Genomic DNA, 18,527 nt, shown 5'->3' with positions numbered 1-18,527 from the left:
ACACTGAGTGCTGCCAGCTTCAGCTGTATTAAGACCTTGATTTTCTCTAAAGCCCCAAGTCCAGATGACACAGGATCCACCAGTCATTCCAATAAATATAGACAAAAATTGAGTTTCAATCTGTCACAGCAACAAAGAGCCAACACGAGCGTGGGTTAAAAACCCAACAGAACAGATTTTCAAAGACCTCTTTCCCAAGCCCGTTTACTGGTTTCCTGGAGATCCTCCCAAGCCCTGCTTTTTGATCAGCGAGTTCAAAAGGCCCAAGCAGCTCCTGTGCTCCAGGTCCCAAACAGCAGGAGCACCAAGGCTCTTCCAGCTGCTGCTCCTGGCAGGCTGTGAGCCCTGCCAGCCAGCACTGCCCAGGAAAAAGAACTCAGAACACCTCCTCCCTCTGTCTCCATCACACCCAAAGAGGTGCTCAGTGCTGCAAGAGAAGAAGGGAGCAGCAGGAGATTCTGCTCGCTCTAGAGCACAGGGATAAACCCCTCCTTGCCCTAGACAGTGTCTTGTTTTCCAGAACCATAAGGAGCAGGTTGTTAGGCAAGCTTGGAGATCAACAAGGAGATCTGGAAGGTGATGTCTGCAGCTATGGAAGGGCAATAAAAACCCAGAGTTACACTTTTCTTCTGAAAAGCTCCAAGCAGCTCTCCCTCCTCACTCCCAAAGGATCTGTGCTGCTGGGAACAACAATTACAACTCTCATTATTATTAAATCAAAGCACACCACAGACATTCTATCCCTGCAAATCTGTGTCACTGGTACAATGAAAAACAAATCCAGAAAACCAAGAGATAAGAGGCCAGGCTGCTGTGCAGGTGAAGGGGTCTCAGCTCCCCTGGAATCAAAGCTGGGTGCACACCACACCGAACCCTTTGGCTCCAGGCTGCCTGTTAAATGCCAAGTCCTTCAGCCACTGCATGTTACACAGGCTGTTCCCATTCTTTCTTGATAAGTGGACAGAAAAACATTGCTACCTATTTTAAGATAAATGCCAAGAAACATACAGAAATATGCAGAGTGACTGAATTAGCAGCACTGGAAATACAACTTTCCCCATTTCCTGACTTGGATGTTAAACTTCAGACTAAAAAACTTTTTATCCCTCAAAATTAGGCTCAGTCCTGAATTAATACAGCCCAAAGCAAAAGCTGTCAAAGCCAACAAAAACCACATGTATTCCCAAATTAACCCTTTCTACCTGGCATTATTTTTGCTTTCCAGGCTGTGGGGGGGATTACTTTTTCCTCACAAGAAGCAGATGTTCACCACAGCTGTTCTCAAGGGAATGTGAAGGTCAAAACTATTGACTTCCATCCGAGATTTTTTTCTTGGAAAAAAAAAATAAATCTCAGACCATTGCCCAAAACCAGGCTCAGGGATGGACAAGCAAATTCCTGCATCACTTTGCAGGACACAGCCTCAATTTTTCTCACATTTTCTTCACCAAGGAAGACCCCACCATACCATGAAATTGTAACTCTGACGTATGATGATAGCTCAAACCCCTGAAAAAAGCTCTTCTGCATTTTACTGACAATTCCACTAACAGAATGTTTATAAAATAAAATGTTAATAAAATGTTTTAGCTTTACCCAGAAGCATCATAAAGTTCTGGATAACAGAAAGGTGGCGTTGAGCCTGGCAGCAGTTCAGTGGATTGAACAGCTGGGCTCTTCAATCCTCAGAATTTCTGGATGCTGGGCTCTTCACCAATCCTCGGAATTTCTGGATGGGCTTGCAGAGGGATCCCTGCAGAGCTGGTTTGGGGTGCAGCCTGGAACCCCAGCCCCTGCTGCTCCCACCAGGAGAGCTGTGCTGGAGTCTGCCTTCACAGAGGGCTGAGCTGGCTCCAATACCCTTGTTTCCCAAGGCTTAGGCAGGGATTAATCACCATGTAAATCCTCACTGCCCCTTCTCCTGGATTTCTGAACACTGTTCTAACACCCATCCCCAACACACCAGGAGATGCTCCAGCACCACCTGGGGAAGCAGGGAGCCAATTCCCCCCTTCTAAAACCCTGATTTATCTTCAGCCCAAAGGAACCCTGGCTACCTCTGCTCTTTAACAGCCAAAAGCAGTCCCACTGACACCTCTCCTGCAAATGCTCAGCTTGGCCAGGGCTCAGGACCAGGCTGGACTGGCAGATGGAGAAGGGACTCGGGATCCCACAGGCTCCCCACACAGGAGGAAACAGAGTCATTGCTGCACTCATTCAGCTCCAAAGCTTTTTACAGTCCCCTCACAAGGGACTGACAAAACCACTCCAGTTCTTGGCATCACACACTAAATGATCAGCCACCTCAGATGGAGGCTTTTCCTACCTCTGACAACTGGGAAATGAAGCAAAAACTGGAAAGTTTTTAAGAGCAAAGTTCCCAGGCACCCAGTTTGAAAACCTTTTTCTAAAAGATGCTGTCAACAACAGCTGACCATGCTAATCCTCCCAAAACCAGACCTCTGTGGGGGTCATCTTTGATTATTTTCTTCAGCAGGACAAGCCAGAAGCGGAGGCAGTAAAAATCTGTCAGCCTTGGCACATTCATCCCGAGTTCCAGCACGGGGAGACCACGGGGACTGAGGAGAACAGGTTTGCTCCTGGACATGTCACTCAGAGCATCCTCGAGTGTCCCCTGGCTGAGGAGGGGACAGTGCCCTCCCCGAGGCACTGACCACACACAGGATGAGCACCAGACCTCCTGCACGTGCAGGACAGCAGGATTTTCACACCCTGCCAGGGCCTGGCTCTCATGGGTACAGCACAGCCACGCTGCTCCAAAGGCAATTGTGCTCCATGGACAAATACAACCATTACCCCACTATTTATTTATTTTAGATACGCCAGTGCCAAGAGCAACTGATTTATACTAGATGAGGGGACGGCCCTAAGAGAACATTTGTAGTTATTCTGTGCATAATCCCAGTTTTAATGGCACTTTCACAGCCCTGCAAGAGGGGATTCCTGCAGGAAATTCATCCTGTTCCAGCTGAAACACGGCAGGGTTACCCAGGGAGCATTGTCCTCCTCCTCCCCTTAAACACTGCAGGAAAACAAGGTTCCCTCTAGGTAAACTCACTTTAAAAAAAATCAAAGATGAAGCACTGATAAGCACGGCATTATCTAGCAAAAATGAAGTCAGGTTTCTCCAAGCAGCTTAACTCAGGTGGCAGCAACGTCAAGAGCAGCAACCCAAGCTGTAAAAATAATGTTCTTTTCTCACTAAGCTGAAGGTTCACGTTTTAAGAGCCAGAAGGATTTTCCAGGCTACAAAAGAAACATGAACTAAAAGTGGACTGTACATTGAGAAGTTAACTGTATCTGCCCACAGACATCAAAAAATTCCTGAGATATGAACACATTCTACAGTAATATTTTTAAGCCCTGAAAGCCTCAATATTTATAATTCTGTTGGTGACTGTTTCCTCATGTCTATATCAAAGTTAGTGGCTCAGTATGTTTTACATACAGCTTATCTGCACAGGAAAGCAAAAATCAAGTTTCTGTTTAAGGAACTGACTAAAATAAATAAACAAACATAAAAACCTGCTGAATTCCATGTGAATTTCAAGAAACGGACCTACAAGTGTTTCTGCCAGCTCTGCTCTGTGGGGCTGGATCTGAACGTGCATTAGCTCATTTCAGGCACAGAATTAAAGCCAGGAAAACCTGCTATTCAGCCCAGGACTTTCAGGACTTTCCCCCTGCTCTGGAGATCACAAATCTGCAGCACACCACGAGTGTGATCTTCTGATTGAACAGAAAGCGACACAGCTCCGGGGTTCAGTTCTGATTATTTCTTACTACGGATTATCTTGTGTGCATCTTCAACCCAAGCTGCTTTTCCTACAGAGGAAAGGGCTGAACAGGACCAGTTCTGAAAGGCAGAGGAAGGGTTTGCACAAGCCCTTGGCCACGGTTTGTCCCCAAAGCCAAGGAGAAGCTCTGCAGACTCAGAAGCAGCTCTCAGGACCCTGCTGGGTTTTAGGGCACAAGCAGAGCATATGCTCAGCCTAATGGCCTCGAATAAGGCAGGATAAGCTTAATATAGCCTGAAATTCAATCCTTTTTCTCATGAAAACACATTTCATACGGGCAGTAAAAGCAGGATTAGCAGTGAAAACACCACGACATCAAACTGACTGCTCCACATCAGATACCTCCAGGAGACAGCTGCCTTTGGAAACGCTCAGAACGGGAAATGCAACTGCTTTGTAAACATTTCACACTAATTCCTCCCATCACTCATCTCCCTCCCGATGCTAAGTCAGAAAAAACAGGTTTCAAGAGCAAGTTTGCTTTCCTTGAAGAGCGAGTCAAGGCCCCGTTTGAAGTCCCTCCTCACAGGGACTGCTTGTGACAACATCCCTGCCCTGTCATTCCTCACCTCCAGCGTTTGTGAAAAGGCTTTTTCAAAGGATTCAAAGCCACTTCCCCGACTTCATGTCTCGCACGTCTGCTTTGTGTGGGATTTTTGTGGGATTTTAATCGACTGCAAATCCTGTTTGTAAAATAAACGAGCCCAAATGTGTCTTATTGCCAACTGCCCGATTCCCAGCAAATGGGATACAAATGACTGTGTCTTCCTAAAAAGCTTTAATGATGTTTGTTTAGAGCCAGAAAAGCTCCTCGCTGTGCCCTGCAGTCCCAGGATGTGCTCAGGTCTCCCCTGGCTGTGGTTTAGTGCTCAATTCAATAAACACTGCCAATTTTATATGTACTGCTACCAGAACTGGAGCAGCACTTTATCAAAGTCTCTTTCACTATCTCGGTTGTTTAAGAATAGAAACTTCAACTGTACTTAAGTGTTTCAACTTCATTACTGCCGACAGGAAATTCCAGAGTCAAAGTTTAATTCTGTTTCAGTTTTTGACAGAAGCAAGACCAGAGTTTAAGGGCAGAGAGACAACAAAGAAGCAAACACAAAGAACTGCTTAATAGCATAAGAAGAATCAGCCAGAAATTAACAGATCTGAGAACCCCCAAGACCAGGTACATCTGTGTTTGAATTAAAAGGAATCAGGTCATTAATATTGGTAAATCAGGCCAAGCAAGTTAACACTTTTTAAATGCAACCAAACACTGTATTATCCTGAAAATCTAGTGCTTAGATAATCTGGTAAATCCAAGTTTTACAAGATTACTTGGCTGAAATTTGACCCTACAGACTAATCAAGATCTCATGTGATTTTTTTGGATAATACCCACACAGCATTTTGTATTTTCACAGGTACAGCTAATTTGAAAATCTGAACCCAAATCTGATGTTTGTCACTCAGTAAAAAAAGGAAGATTTCCTCCCTGAGGATGCTAGGAAAGATTCCTAAGAATCCCATTAGAACAGCCAAAGGAGGGAGGAAGTGCTTTATTTAAAAGCTCACCCAGTGAATAATCACCGTGCTGGGGCTGAGGACAGAGCTCTGTCATCTGCAAAGCTTCTGACTTAGCAGATCTGAAGGGAGCTCTTTGCACTCGCCAGGGAAAGGCAAACAGGGATTTTGGGATGTGGAGCAGCCCTGTCCTGATCCAGGATCCTCTCACACCTGCAGCGGGACCCAGCTCAGGGAGAGCTCAGCACTGCTCTTTATGCACACGGAGTTCCATTTCAGAGCCTGCACCTTAAAAAAAACCTATCAGTGCAGTACATTTATCTACCACAGGATCTTGTTTTCCCTTCAGCTGCAACCTTTCATGTCCAGGAGGCTGCTATGCCACCCATGGGCGGCTGATGAACCGTTAGATTAAGAGCAGAAATGCACTTTCTCAGATCAAGGATTTTTCCTCCTGACACTTCAAATGCAGCAGATTTTTTCCTCCAATTTCCAGGCCGAACAGGCAAGATGGAGGCTGGGGAAGAGGGGAAGGAGGGAGCAGCACAGCACTGTGACTTTCTCAAGGACATGCAGCAGGTCAGACTGGGGCCCAGATCTGAATCCAGGTCTCCCAAATCCCCATCCACCAGCCCACACTCCCCTCTGCTCCCGGGGGGAGATCAGACTCCTGCACATCTCATCAAGAACAGACTTCCCCTTCCGCTAAAAATAAGTAGGAAGAGCAGTGTAAATTCACACAGCAAGATGAGGGCCAAGTTAATTACATCCTATTCATACTATTTGCCGCTCCACAGATAAATAGAATTATCATATCAGTGACAAAGTTATTCAGAAGTTACTGTTTCATAGGTGCAACTGCAGTTTAAGAAAACAGATAAAGCAACTCATTTTGGTAACTTTAACCTCAATAAAACCTCAGTACAGGAAAGCAAATGTGCACAATGTTCTTTTCTCCTTAGAAAGGACGCCTGCTTTTTATGTTCTTTTCTCCTTAGAAAGGACGCCTGCCTTTTTTTGTTTTTTTTTAATTATTTGCTCAGTGCAACCAGACAAGCTAGCTACAGAAAGGACGCCTGCTTTTTTTGGGTTTTTTGTAGTTTTTTTTTTTTTTAATTATTTGCTCAATGCAATCAGACAAGCTAGCTACAAAAAATTCAAGTCAAAAGCATGGAAGTTACACTCTGACAGCAATCCCTTACACAGCAGCCACTGGCAGAGGTAAGAAACATGACTGACAGGTCCTATTGACAGGCATCTGCAGACAGCTGGAAAAAGAAACTCCATTAGAGACACACTGTCAGGAGAAAAATATCATTTTGTTCCAAACTAAGTACGACCTGACAGCATCTTCTCAACCCCATTAAAAGTGAGGAGCACTTGCTGAAGCTGATACTTCCTGAAGCCCATCCTTGCTGGCTCCAGCCCTGCTGGGAGGAGGCAGCCTGGACGTCAGCCTCTGGACGAGGCCCCGATGAGCACACAATGTTTTCCAGCATATTTCTATCAGGAGAGAGCTGGAACACGCCAAAAGGACCAGGACAGCCAATGTCATGGGGAAAGAGAGCAAGCTTGGTTTATTACACCAGCTGGAGCTCAGCCAAGGAGCAAAGATGGCCAGGGAAGAAGAGGGTACAGAACAGTCCCAATGTCACCTGCATGGCCAGGTACCTGCTGAGGGCTCACCACAGCAGGGGCTGCTTCCTGCACCCCACATCAACCCTCGGCACTCTTCGGCAAACCCAACGCTCCCTGAACTCAGCATTTCCTCACCTGTAGCTATGATATTTTAGTGAGAAATCCTCTGCTAGGATTTTTTCTTTCCTGACGCTCTCAGCTCCTCAGGACAGGAAAAATCCTAGCAGAGGATTTCTCACTAAAATATCATGGCTACACTCACCTGTCCCTGAGCAGCCTCCATGCCCCTGCAGCTGCCATGCCCTCTGTCCCCAGTGCCTGACCCCTTCCCCTGCACGTCCCACCGCCCTGTCCCCTCTCAGCCCCGTCCCCTCTCCAGCACCGCACCTCGGCGGGGGCTCCCTCTCCTCCATGGCGGGCGCGCTGTCGGGCTCCAGGGCTGGGCTTGGCAGGGTGTCCCCCGGCACACCTGGGTCCCCTCGGGCAGAGAAGCCAAGGCCTGAGTCCCTCTGGGCAGCCCCTGCTCCTGCGGGCTCCGAGGGCTGTGCTGTCCCCAAGGCAGGACCTTCCCGTGCGCCGCTCGTCCCTCCCGGACACCTCGGCCGGCTCCGGGCTCTCTGGATAAAACCTCAGCGCCCGGGACAACCAGCCCAAGAGGAGGAGCCACTGCCAGCACATGATGAGCACGTGTGGAGAGCCACTGGTGGCCAAGGGACCTACTTTGAGCTCAAAAGCCCCGATGGGCCGGGCTGCGTTACAGATGAAGGCTCCAGTTCCCAGGCTGGCTTGTACCTGTTGGCCTCCCAACTGTAATTTTCCAGAAGGCAAAGGTTCAAAATACTGAACCACCCACGAGCATTAGCATCTGAATCTAGTGAACACTTCAGAGAGGAGCAGCCAAGGACTGCAGAGTTATTTTAATCAGAAGTTCTCAATTAACCCTTCGGATCAGGCTGAGGTCGGTGTCTGCATCTGTGGCCATGTGTTTCTCCTTGGACTGGGATGCAGATGGGACAGAGCTGGACTGCAAACAAAGCTTTCTTCTTCACAACTTCTTGGCAGATTTCGGAATTTCTGAAGAACTGGTCAGGATGGGCCAAGGCACAAAGAAATGTTTATACAAGTTTCATGCAAATCTGCTACTAAACAATTGCATAAAATAAAAAACAAAGTACAGCCTTTGGGCAGCAGCCATTTTTTGGCCTACTATGATCAGAAATTTCTTCCATGTGCATGCCCAGAGATTATCATCCTCTAACCACAGAAGAACATGCACCAGATGAGGAGAGGATGAACTGCCTGTGCCATTGTGACACTGGGTTCAACCAACCAAGCCTCTTCCTTTAGAGCTCAGCACATTACTGCAAAAGCAGAGGCATTACCCAACATCTAGCCCAGAAACATCTGGCATTTCCATTTCTCAGAGCTACTGCCCCTCCTTTGATCACCTCTGCAGCCAAATCATCACAGAGTCACAGACTGGTTTGGCTTGAAAGGACCTGAAAGATTATCTCCATCCACTCCCTTCCACTGGACCAGGCTGCTCCAAACCCTGTCCAGCCTGGCCTTGGACACTTCCAGGGGGGATCATCAGTGAGATATGAACACAGCTTCCTACAGCACTCATGCTGGCGTTCTGGCACGTGAGGATGCAATCACACTGCCACAAGCCACAAATCCAAAATCAAGGAACACCGACTTCCACGCACGCTTCCACCCCATTTTCTCTCCAGAGGGTTAACTTGCTCAGATATCAACTGACAGTTTATTCTCCATAGAACGCTGCTAGGAAGTTCTGATCCAAGTTTTGACAAGCTTAACCAAAACCACAAGCATGAAAATGAAACTCCTCCGAGTTCAGAATCCACAGCTGAATGTTGCAGCTCTCCTCGCTTGAATTACAGTTCCTGTAGTTTCCATTTCATCTTTTTCAAAGAACACAGAATGGTTTGGGTTGGAAGGAACCTTGAAGATCATCCCACTGCACCCCCTGCCATGGGCAGGGACACCTTCCACTACTCCACATTGCTCCAAGACCTGTCCAGCCTGGCCTTGGACACTTCCAGGGATGAAGCAGCCATGGCTTTTCTCAGCAAATTTGATCCCATAAACCACAAGTGCCCTGAAGACATGGAAATGTACTTTCTCAACAGCTACAGCACAAGCAAGAGCCACACAAGGAGCCTCTGGATGCCTCTGCCAATCTAACAAGTACTTACAGCACCCTGGAAAGAGAAACCTGCCTCCACCCCCAGCCACCGCCTGCTCATGCCAAGACAGAACGAGGCAATAATTGCTGTAGTCCTTTTGTAGCGTCCATGGGAAGCAGAAATTAGACAGGAATATCGAGCCAGATCAAAGCCCGTGCAGTTTTGGCATCCTGCCTCCTGCAGCAGCCTCCAGGAGAGGCTGGGAGGAAGAGCACAGGAATCACTTGGAACAGCCATGGACACGGCCAGCACCCACCCTGCAGCACAGGACACTCTCTACTGCTCTCCCAGCCTGTAAAGCAGCACCTGTCCAGGCCAATGGACAAAACTGGGCAGCTTTTGACACCCCACATTTTGATTATCACACACAAACAGCACAAAAAAAGACTCCAGGCCACCCAAGCACCTTCAGTTTCTGTTGCTATCTCAGCAGAAGAAACTAATTTGGGACATCCCGCAATGCACATCTTTAGGAAGCAGGATTTACACCACGGTCTCATTGTGACAGAGATGTTACATTTACATAACCTAGCAGCACATGATTTTCTGCCTCTAAACCCTCTGGTCTCCATAAGCTGCTTTGGTGAGGCTGCCTTCCCTCACACTCACCCACGGGCGAGCCAGCAGCTCGTCTACCAGCTACTACAGAGCCACTACCCTCATCCCACCTCCCACGGGAGCCTGAGATTCCTCCTGGCTTTAAGACAATCCTACAACTACAACTATCTTGTATTTATGGGGTAATAATGTCTCAAAGACTCCCAGTACACTCTGCAAGTTGACACATCAGATATTCCAAAGCATTCTGCTGTGCACTGAGGAACCAGCACAGCCAACAAACCAGCCAGGATCACAGGACCATGGAGGTTGGAAAAGACCTGCCAGGTATCGAGCTCAGCTGACAGCACTGTGCCCACCCAGCCATGGCAGGAAGAGCCACATCTGCTCAGTCTTTGAGCACCAGCAGGGATGGGAACCCTACTGCTTCCCTGGGCAGCCCATTTCAGTGCTTGACTACTCTTTCTAGTGAAGTTATTTTTCCTAATATTTAAGCTGAGCCTCCCCAGCCCAGCCTGAGGCCGTTCCCTCTCCTCCTGTCCCTGTTCCCTGGAGCACAGCCTGACCCCCCAGCTGTCCCCTCCTGGCAGGAGCTGTGCAGAGCCACAAGGTCCCCCCCGAGCTCGTTTTCTCCAGGCTGAGCCCCTTCCCAGCTGCTCCTGACCCTTCCCAGTTCCACTCCCATCTCTGGACACATTCCACCTCTCAATGTGCTTCTTGCACTGAGTGCCCCAGCAGTGCCCAGTCCAGGGACAGGCACTGCCCTGGTCCTGATGCCACCCCAGTGCTGGGACAGCTCAGGTGGCACTGGTCTCCCTCCCACCTGGGCACAAACGAGCCCAGGTAGCCAAGAGCAGCTACACCTGCTCCAGGAGCTCCCCAGAACAAGCAGCACCTGCCCTTCTGATGGCTCCAATTCAAGGGCAGGTACCAGACAAGGGCTCAGGATATCTGGGATCTGCTTTAATCCTGCTTGACAGCACTGAACAAGAAGTTCCACCTCAATGCTGTCCATTTCAGCAATTTACCAGGAGAGAGCAGCTCATCTGATGAGAAGCAGCCAAAAGGAGCTTCTGCTTGCAGAGCAGACTTCTGGACCACCCCAATTTGACCAGCCCCTGGGCTGTTCCCTTTTCTCTGGCACACACACAGTACTGGAGGAGTGGCATCCCCAAAATTCACCCCAAACCCGCCACCCACCCCTGCAGGTGCCCTGTTCTCGTGCTTGCCATGCTGTCAGGGACATTCAGGGCTGTCTTTAGCAGAGGAGTTTCTACAAAGGCAGAGCAAGAGCTCACAGCACACAGCAGCAGCACATCGTGGTTTGCAGCTCTACCTCTCAGCTGCAATGGCCTCACTTGTCAGCTGCCAGGACTTGAGATTATTTCTTCACTTTAACTCCATTTGTGCATTTTCTAGGCTACAAACAGGTTTGTTGAGGGAGCACGAGAGGGTTGATGGTGCTGTGGGTAAGATCATGTTACAGAACCACTGAGGCTGGAAAAGACTGCCAGGATCATCAAGCCCAAGCTGTGCCCAAGCCTCCCCTGGTCCCCAGCCCAGAGCTCTGAGCACATCCAGGAGTTGCTTGCACACCTCCAAGGGATTCCACAGCCTCCCTGGGCAGCCCCTGCGATGCCTGACAGCCCTTTCAGTGCAGAATTCCTCCCAAAATTACACTTCTCATTTACAACCAGAGATCACAACTGTCCCTTACACCCCCTCCACTCTGTTCATCAGTCCCAGGACAGCTCCATCCACCCAAACCTGCAGCTCCACCAACCATATCCAAGAAATAAACCAGATGCTCTCCCTCCTGTGCTCTTCACTAAGGCCTCCTCCACCCTCCAACGATGGTGCTCAGGATTAGCACATCTCATAAAAACCATTTCCCCGAGCTAAGCTCCACCCCATGATTGCAAAGGCAAACCAAAGTTACTCCTGTTTGTTTACTTCCTAATTTATGAGACCTGGTAAGAGGAAATTGCTTTCAAGGCTTAATCAACTCTGCAAAACAAGCAGATGGGGGAAAAATCCCTCATCTAAGCAAACACTTTAATCTTGGGGAAATAAGGTATTTTAACAAGAAAAACCCCTGTTATTGACAAACAAGAGGCAGCTTAAAGAAAACACTAGAAATAATCAGCTCAGCATCAGCTTGTTTTGAAACACACTGCAACTGTAGTTTTGTTTTCACAGCAATTCCTTATTTTGGTTTAGGCACACTGAGCACGACAGCTTCACACAGCTCAGCCTGCGGAGTCCCACAGTGGTCAATTCCCACGTTGTTTCACCACGTGTCCTGATAACCCTGAATTTCTGGCCGGATGGATGCCACCAGCTTTCTGCACCCACTGAGCAGCCAGGGCTGGGCAGCCAAAGCTCTGCTCCAGCCACAGCAATGCTGTTATTGCTTAAGGACTTACACCAGCACTTAGAGCACGGAATACTTGCTGCGTGAGGAAATTGGTGTAAATTAAGGCACAGAAAAGAAAACAATGAGAAATCCAGTGCCCATTAACGTGGCCACAGAGGAAGCACTGAGGGGAAGGAAGGGATATTGGCCTCGCATGGCACTGCCACAGCTGAGCCCTGCAAGGAAAACAGCTCCACCACGGGCCTCTGGCCTGGGCTCAGAGTCAGCCAGTCCTGGGATGCCAGGCTGATTGCCGAGCCCAGCAAAACAGCCTCAAAGGCAAGTAACTGAACACGCTTTAAGAAATGAAACACATGCACAGGTACCGAGCCTCACTAATAAATAAAAGCAGCGGCTCCCACACGCGCTACTCGCAGCCACTAAATCTTCATCAGGCAAAGATCTGGATTGTATTAGCCACGTTCTCCCTTCCTGATCTGCGAGCAGCAGGAGCGCAGCCCCATCCATCTGCGGCCGAGCAGGCACAGAACCGCTGCACGCCAACAAACCCAACTCAAGCCTTTCACCTGTTGGAGTCCTTTCAGACAAACTCCTGGCGGCCACAGCGAACCCACCTGGGGCACGGAGGGCAGGGGCCGAGCAGCCCCAGCCGGTCCCGCTGCACGGAGCGCTTTCCCTGCGGGAAAAGCCTGCCCAGCAGAGGGCAGGGAGCCCGTGCCCCCCGAGGAGCCCAAACAGCCCGCAGGAGCTCGGCACGGAGCCGGGAAGCCGCCCGGGACTGTGGCACATCCCACGGACACGCGCGGGGAATGCACATGGGCCCCCACCCCTTCCCCCGCCCGAGTCCAGTTAGTGTAGTCCAGGAAACAGCCAAATATTTGGCCTGTCAGCGGGACCCTCCGAAACATCCACCCACAGCTGCCCGCTTCTTGACCATTTAAGAGGAAGATCGCCCATGGCCAAGTCCCCATCGGCGCTCACGAGTGTTTACATAACGCCGCACACGCCTCGCAGCCGAGCCCCGAGCCCGGGGGCACCGGCACGGGGAAAGTTGGAGCCGAGGGGGGCTGCAGGGAGCGGACCCCGCTCGGGCACGGCCGGGGGGCTCTGCCCGGTCCCACCGGGGCTGCGGGGCCGGCAACCCCGCCGAGCACGGGAGCGCATCCCCTTCACTGCAACTCCCAGGTATCCCCGCCTAGCAACGGGCTGCATCCCCGGGTGTCCCCACCCAGCACCAAGCTGCATCCCTCGGGCTGCGGGACGGGGCTGCCCCGACGGCCGCGCACCGCCTCCCTCCCTGCCCAGCCGTGCCCGCTCTCTCCCGGCCGTACCTGGCTGCGGAGGCGGCGGGGCGGGCTATGGACGGCTCGGCAGCTCCATTCCGGCGGCGCTCCCGGTCCCGCTCCCGGAGGCTGCGCCCGCCGCCGCCTTAGCTGCGCGTCCACATGGTCACTGCGCTCCGCGCCCGCCGCCGCGCCTTAAATAGCCCGCCGGGCACGCTGGGTAAGCGAGTCCCTCCGCCGCCGCGCCGCCGCGGGGGCGCGTTCCGCAGGACTACAGCTCCCAGCGTGCCCCGCGGCGCGCTCCGGGCGGGGGCAGCGGAGACCCCCGGGTCCGTGCGGTCAGTGATGGGATGGACCCGTCACAGGGATAGGGATGGATCCCCGGGTCCGTGCGGTCAGTGATGGGATGGACCCGTCACAGGGATAGGGATAGACCCCCGGGTCCGTGCGGTCAGTGATGGGATGGACCCATCACAGGGATAGGGATGGATCCCCAGGTCCGTGTGGTCAGGGACGGGCATGGACCCCCGGGTCCGTGCGGTCAGTGATGGGATGGACCCCCCGGTTGGGGACTCGGATGTGTTTTGTTCCCGGGGGTCCGCACAGAGTCCTGGAGCGAGCGGGGGACCAGCGTACGGGGGTACCGGGCACAGGCTGCCTGGTAAACCCTGAGTAAACCGTGAGTAACGCCGGTGCCAGCGCTGTCTGGGGAGCGCAGAACGGCGGGAAGCTGAGGGCTGAGGTGAGCACCTGGCTGCCCAGGTGCTGTCACCTGTGCCCTGGCTCAGGTGCGAGCCCTTGGCTGAGCAGAGTCCCGGCTGTTCTGCAGGAACGCTCCAAACTCTGGGAATAGCGAGTGTCACTGGAGCTCCTCTTCTGCAGGAACGCTCCAAACTCTGGGAATAGCGAGTGTCACTGGAGCTCCTCTCACTAAAATTACAGCACGGGGGTATCACTAACGGGACAGCACAACTTCAGCCAGAATGACCGCAGCGAATAAAAAATAGTAATATTTCATTTATTTATTGTATTATATAATTATTTATCCCTAAATATTAGCCAAGGTTATTCCCCACAGTTACACCCTGATTTTCCTGCCCTCTGTGGCTGCCTGGTAGCACCCAGAGCTGTGCAGGGGTGGGTACAATGTTTGTCTGCAGAACAACTGTATCACTTTAATTGGGATTTAGGAGAAGGAAACAGTTCCCTCCGCTGTCAGCCGTGGCTAACAGGTAGGAATGGTGCCCGGCTCCTCGCTTGTTTCCCTCTTTACAAAAGCAGGAGAAGCTGGTGAATGGAAACAAGCTCAGATGAGCCAGTTTGAAATCGACATAACTTCCCCATTAAAAATACCTCCAGAGGAGCTGGAGCTGGGGCTCTGGAGCAAGGATATGCAGCAGCTGAAGCTGTGACTCAGGAACTGAAGCGAAGGTCAGGGAACAGAGTTTTATGGGTTTCCTCCATGGCTGCAATACTACAAGCCATTACTCATCAGGAATTTGGCGGAGTAGTGGTGCCTAATATCATTAGATAATCCTAATGAATTCTTGTGTAATCAAATCTAATCTCTGGATGGGTTCAGCAGGAGGAGGCTGCGAGTGGCTGCAGTGGCTCCAGGGCAGTGACAGAAGGGCTGTCACCAGAGGCAGGGGCAGAGCTGTGCCTGCTGAGCACCTTGAGCAGCCTCAAAATAGCTCCAGCACTATTTATCCAGGGATAAATCCCAGCAGCAGCACTGGGGGGGAGCACGGGATCGGGCTGCCCAGGGAGAGAGTGGAGTCTGCCCCTCTGCAGACATTCCTCCCCACAAATACCAAAGGGCACATTTCTGCTTGTGGACTGCGTTTGATTCTGGGTCTTGGTCAGTTCTTCAGAGGCTGAGGAGCTCATAGCATCCCAGAATGGGCTGAGTGCTCCAAGCCCCCTCCAGCCTGGTCTTGGACACTTCCAGGGATGGGGCAGCCACAGCTGCTCTCTCTGGGCACCCTGTGCCAGGGCCTCCCCACCCTCACAGGGGCGATTTCTTCCTCATATCCAACCTAAACCTATTCTCTGTCAGCTGGAATCCATTCCCCCTTGTCCTGTCATTACATACTCTGATGGCCCCTCACCAATTCTTGGGCATTCAGCCCAAGCTCTGCAAAGAACTTTCTAGATTTGAAGGAGTGCTGGCAAAGATAAGAAAATCATGGAAGTTCCCAATGCAGGAGAACATTTCCATCTGCAGGAGTTTGCTCTGGCTGCTGCTGCAGGCACTGTGAGCTCATGGGCTCCTATAATCTTACAGCATTGAAAAGGTAAAATTGAGGGCAGTGTGGGAGTGGGAAAGGTCACCTTGGGAAGGATCAGGGTACTCCCTTACAGGAATTTTCCCTGACAATGGGACCTACAGGAGGGCTGGGCTTGGAGCCCACACACCCCCAGAGGGTCGAGGGAATGAACTCAAGAATTCAGAGAGGAAATAGTGAAAAAACACTACTTGGTAGGTATCACTTCAGCCCTGGGAGCTGCACTATGAAGGTTTGGCCCAATTTCACATGTGGTTTCAGTCACAGGAAAACAACTTGTGAGGGATTTTTATAGCTTGCTATTGGAGTACTTTGTTCTTTTTCTCCTTTTCAAACCTTGTTCTGCTCCACTCCTACTTTATTTTTAGCAATTATGGAAATTCAGCGCTGATGAAAGATGTTAACATGAAATGTGAAGTCTTTTATTTGCTTTTTATTTCTATTGTCTTGTTTTGTGTTGACAAATTTACAGCTAACCATTGGCTGTTTTGGAAACATTGCACCTCCAGCCTGCTGGGAGACTTTGTATGGGTTTTGTCTCTGCTGTTTTGGTTTTGTCTCCTTTGTCAGCTGCAGCTCAACAGCCCTGGAAGAAAAACGAGAAGATATTCCAGGGCTGTGAGGATCAATCTGTCTCCTCTTTGTCTCCTTTGTCAGCTGCAGCTCAACAGCCCTGGAAGAAAAACGAGAGCAGAAGATATTCCAGGACTGTGAGGATCAATCTGTCTCCTCGTGCTCATGGCTGGTTTCACAGTGGGGAGGATGATCCCAGAAGGGATCCATGCAGGCACTCAGGGATGAAAAGCACTCCTGACAAATGCTGGAACCCCTCAGCCTCTCATGAAGAGCTGGAAAATCTCTCATTCCCATCACATTTTAATAACAGCAACATCACAAGCGTAGGGACTCTGTGTGAGGAGAGAGAAAAACTAAAGCTAAAACTAAAACTAATGGCTGAGCACAAAAGGATCCACAGCAGCAAAAGTTCTCCAAGTCCTCAGGAGCTCAGAGTGGCACTGGATGTTGCTCAGAAGCAAACTGTAATTATTTCATCTCTTCCCTGGGGAGAGTAAGGAACATGAGCCCTCCTGATGGAGCTACACAAATGATGCACACAAGAATTCCAGGAAAAGGAGCCATGAGAACCAGTGGGCAGGATACACTAGAGAGCTGTCCCAGCTCGTTGGAAATCAGCTGATTTTCCTGAATTCCAGCACCACACGGCCAGAATCCCAGGGCTTTATTAAGGGGAGGTTATCCTGACAGACTGCTTTCAGTTCTAGAAGTCTGCAGAATTTGGATGCCTACCTTTTGCTCTCGCTTCAGTGAACTGTGTTGGGAAATACTTAGCAGAAGAAAATAAGTTGGATTTAACTCTCATTTTCACAGACATTCATGCCTTAACAAAGGGCAAAGATCGCCGTGTCAATGCAAAAGGAATATTGCCATTTTCCGACCCCAAAGCAGCAAGGGATAGTTGTATAATCAACTTTGCACTCATTTGTTTTCCTGCACTCTGATGCTTTTCTGGAGCACGTCACAAGGCAAAAGGGACTAATGATGGATAGTTGGGATTGATCCCTCGAGGCCTCCCAGCACTGCCATTTTACACACACCAAACCATAACACCCCTCCTTCACTCAGGCTTCTCCTTGCTGCAAGCACAAGCCAAAATTGCACGGAGCATTTTGAATTAATATCCCGCAGGATGAGTAAAGGTTTATTTCGGCTTGGGGGATGATGCAGATCTGTTCTGTTGACAGCTCTGAGCAGAAGCTCCCACAAGAAAGTAAAGATTTTACAGAGTCTCCAACAGCTACAGTGAACTGTGGGAGAAATGAAGAAGGCAGAACTGTGATTCCCTGGCGGAGAGGGGAATCCCAAAGCACAATTCCAGGGGGGGAACACGCCCTCGGTGCCCTTTATGAGACCCCTGTGTGGGCACTGGAGGTATTCTATGGACGGGTGACATTCCTGTGGTGTTTCAGGTCTTTCAGTGGATGGCTGAGCTCCCCCTCGGAGCTCTCTGGAGCTGGGAGCTCAGCAGGGCACTGCTCCAGAGCCACCAGCACGGGCTGGCAGGAACCGCTGGGCATGGGGACAGGGGGGACAGTGGGGTCAGGAGAGGAGATGAGGGGACAGAGAGGGACATGAGGGACAGGGAGAGACATGACGGGAGAGGGAGAGACAGTGGGGTCAGGAGGGGACAGGGAGGGACATGAGGGGACAGGGAGGGACAGTCGGATCAAGAGAGGACATGAGGGGGCAGGGAGGGACAGTGGGGACAGAGAGGGACATGAGGGGACAGGAAGGGACAGTGGGGTCAGGAGAGGACATGAGGGGACAGAGAGGGACAGTCGGGTCAGGAGAGGAAAGAGAGGGACATGAGGGGACAGGGAGGGACAGTCGGGTCAGGAGAGAACATGAGGGGGCATGAGGGGACAGGGAGGGACAGTCGGGTCAGGAGAGGAAAGAGAGGGACATGAGGGGACAGGGAGGGACATGAGGAGACAGGAGGAGAAAGAGAGGGACATGAGGGGACAGGGAGGGACATGAGGGGACAGGAGAGGACAGAGAGGGACATGAGGGGACAGGGAGGGACAGTCGGGTCAGGAGAGAACATGAGGGGGCAGAGAGGAACAGTGGGAAGAGGGACAGTGGTGTCAGGAGGGGACACGAGGGGACAGCCCCGGTCCCGCCCCTCAGGGCGCGGCGCGGCCCCTTTAAGACGCTCCCGGTCACGTGACCGCGCGCGGCACGTGGCCCCGCCGCCAACATGGCCGCGCCCAGCCGGGCCCGGCGCTGCCTGCTGCCGCTGCTGCTGCTGGCGGTGGGAACGCCCC

At 51.1% G+C, this 18,527-nt stretch overlaps 1 protein-coding gene across 7 annotated transcripts in view; it reads right to left on the bottom strand.

The window, feature by feature from the left end:
- Window positions 1–13,575, bottom strand: part of ITPR1 (inositol 1,4,5-trisphosphate receptor type 1) — a 157,868-nt gene extending 144,293 nt beyond the window's left edge. For all 7 annotated transcript variants that reach the window (XM_039733936.1, XM_039733937.1, XM_039733940.1 and 4 more), the window contains exon 1: window positions 13,445–13,575. The gene's annotated coding sequence lies outside the window, so the exon portion shown is untranslated. The remainder of the gene's footprint in view (window positions 1–13,444) is intronic.
- Between the last annotated feature and the right edge of the window lie 4,952 nt (window positions 13,576–18,527).

This window comes from Passer montanus, unplaced genomic scaffold (assembly GCF_014805655.1).
Source record: "Passer montanus isolate IOZ18808 unplaced genomic scaffold, ASM1480565v1 scaffold9, whole genome shotgun sequence".
NCBI lineage: Eukaryota > Metazoa > Chordata > Aves > Passeriformes > Passeridae > Passer > Passer montanus.
This window is presented reverse-complemented; position numbering and strand designations above follow the sequence as displayed.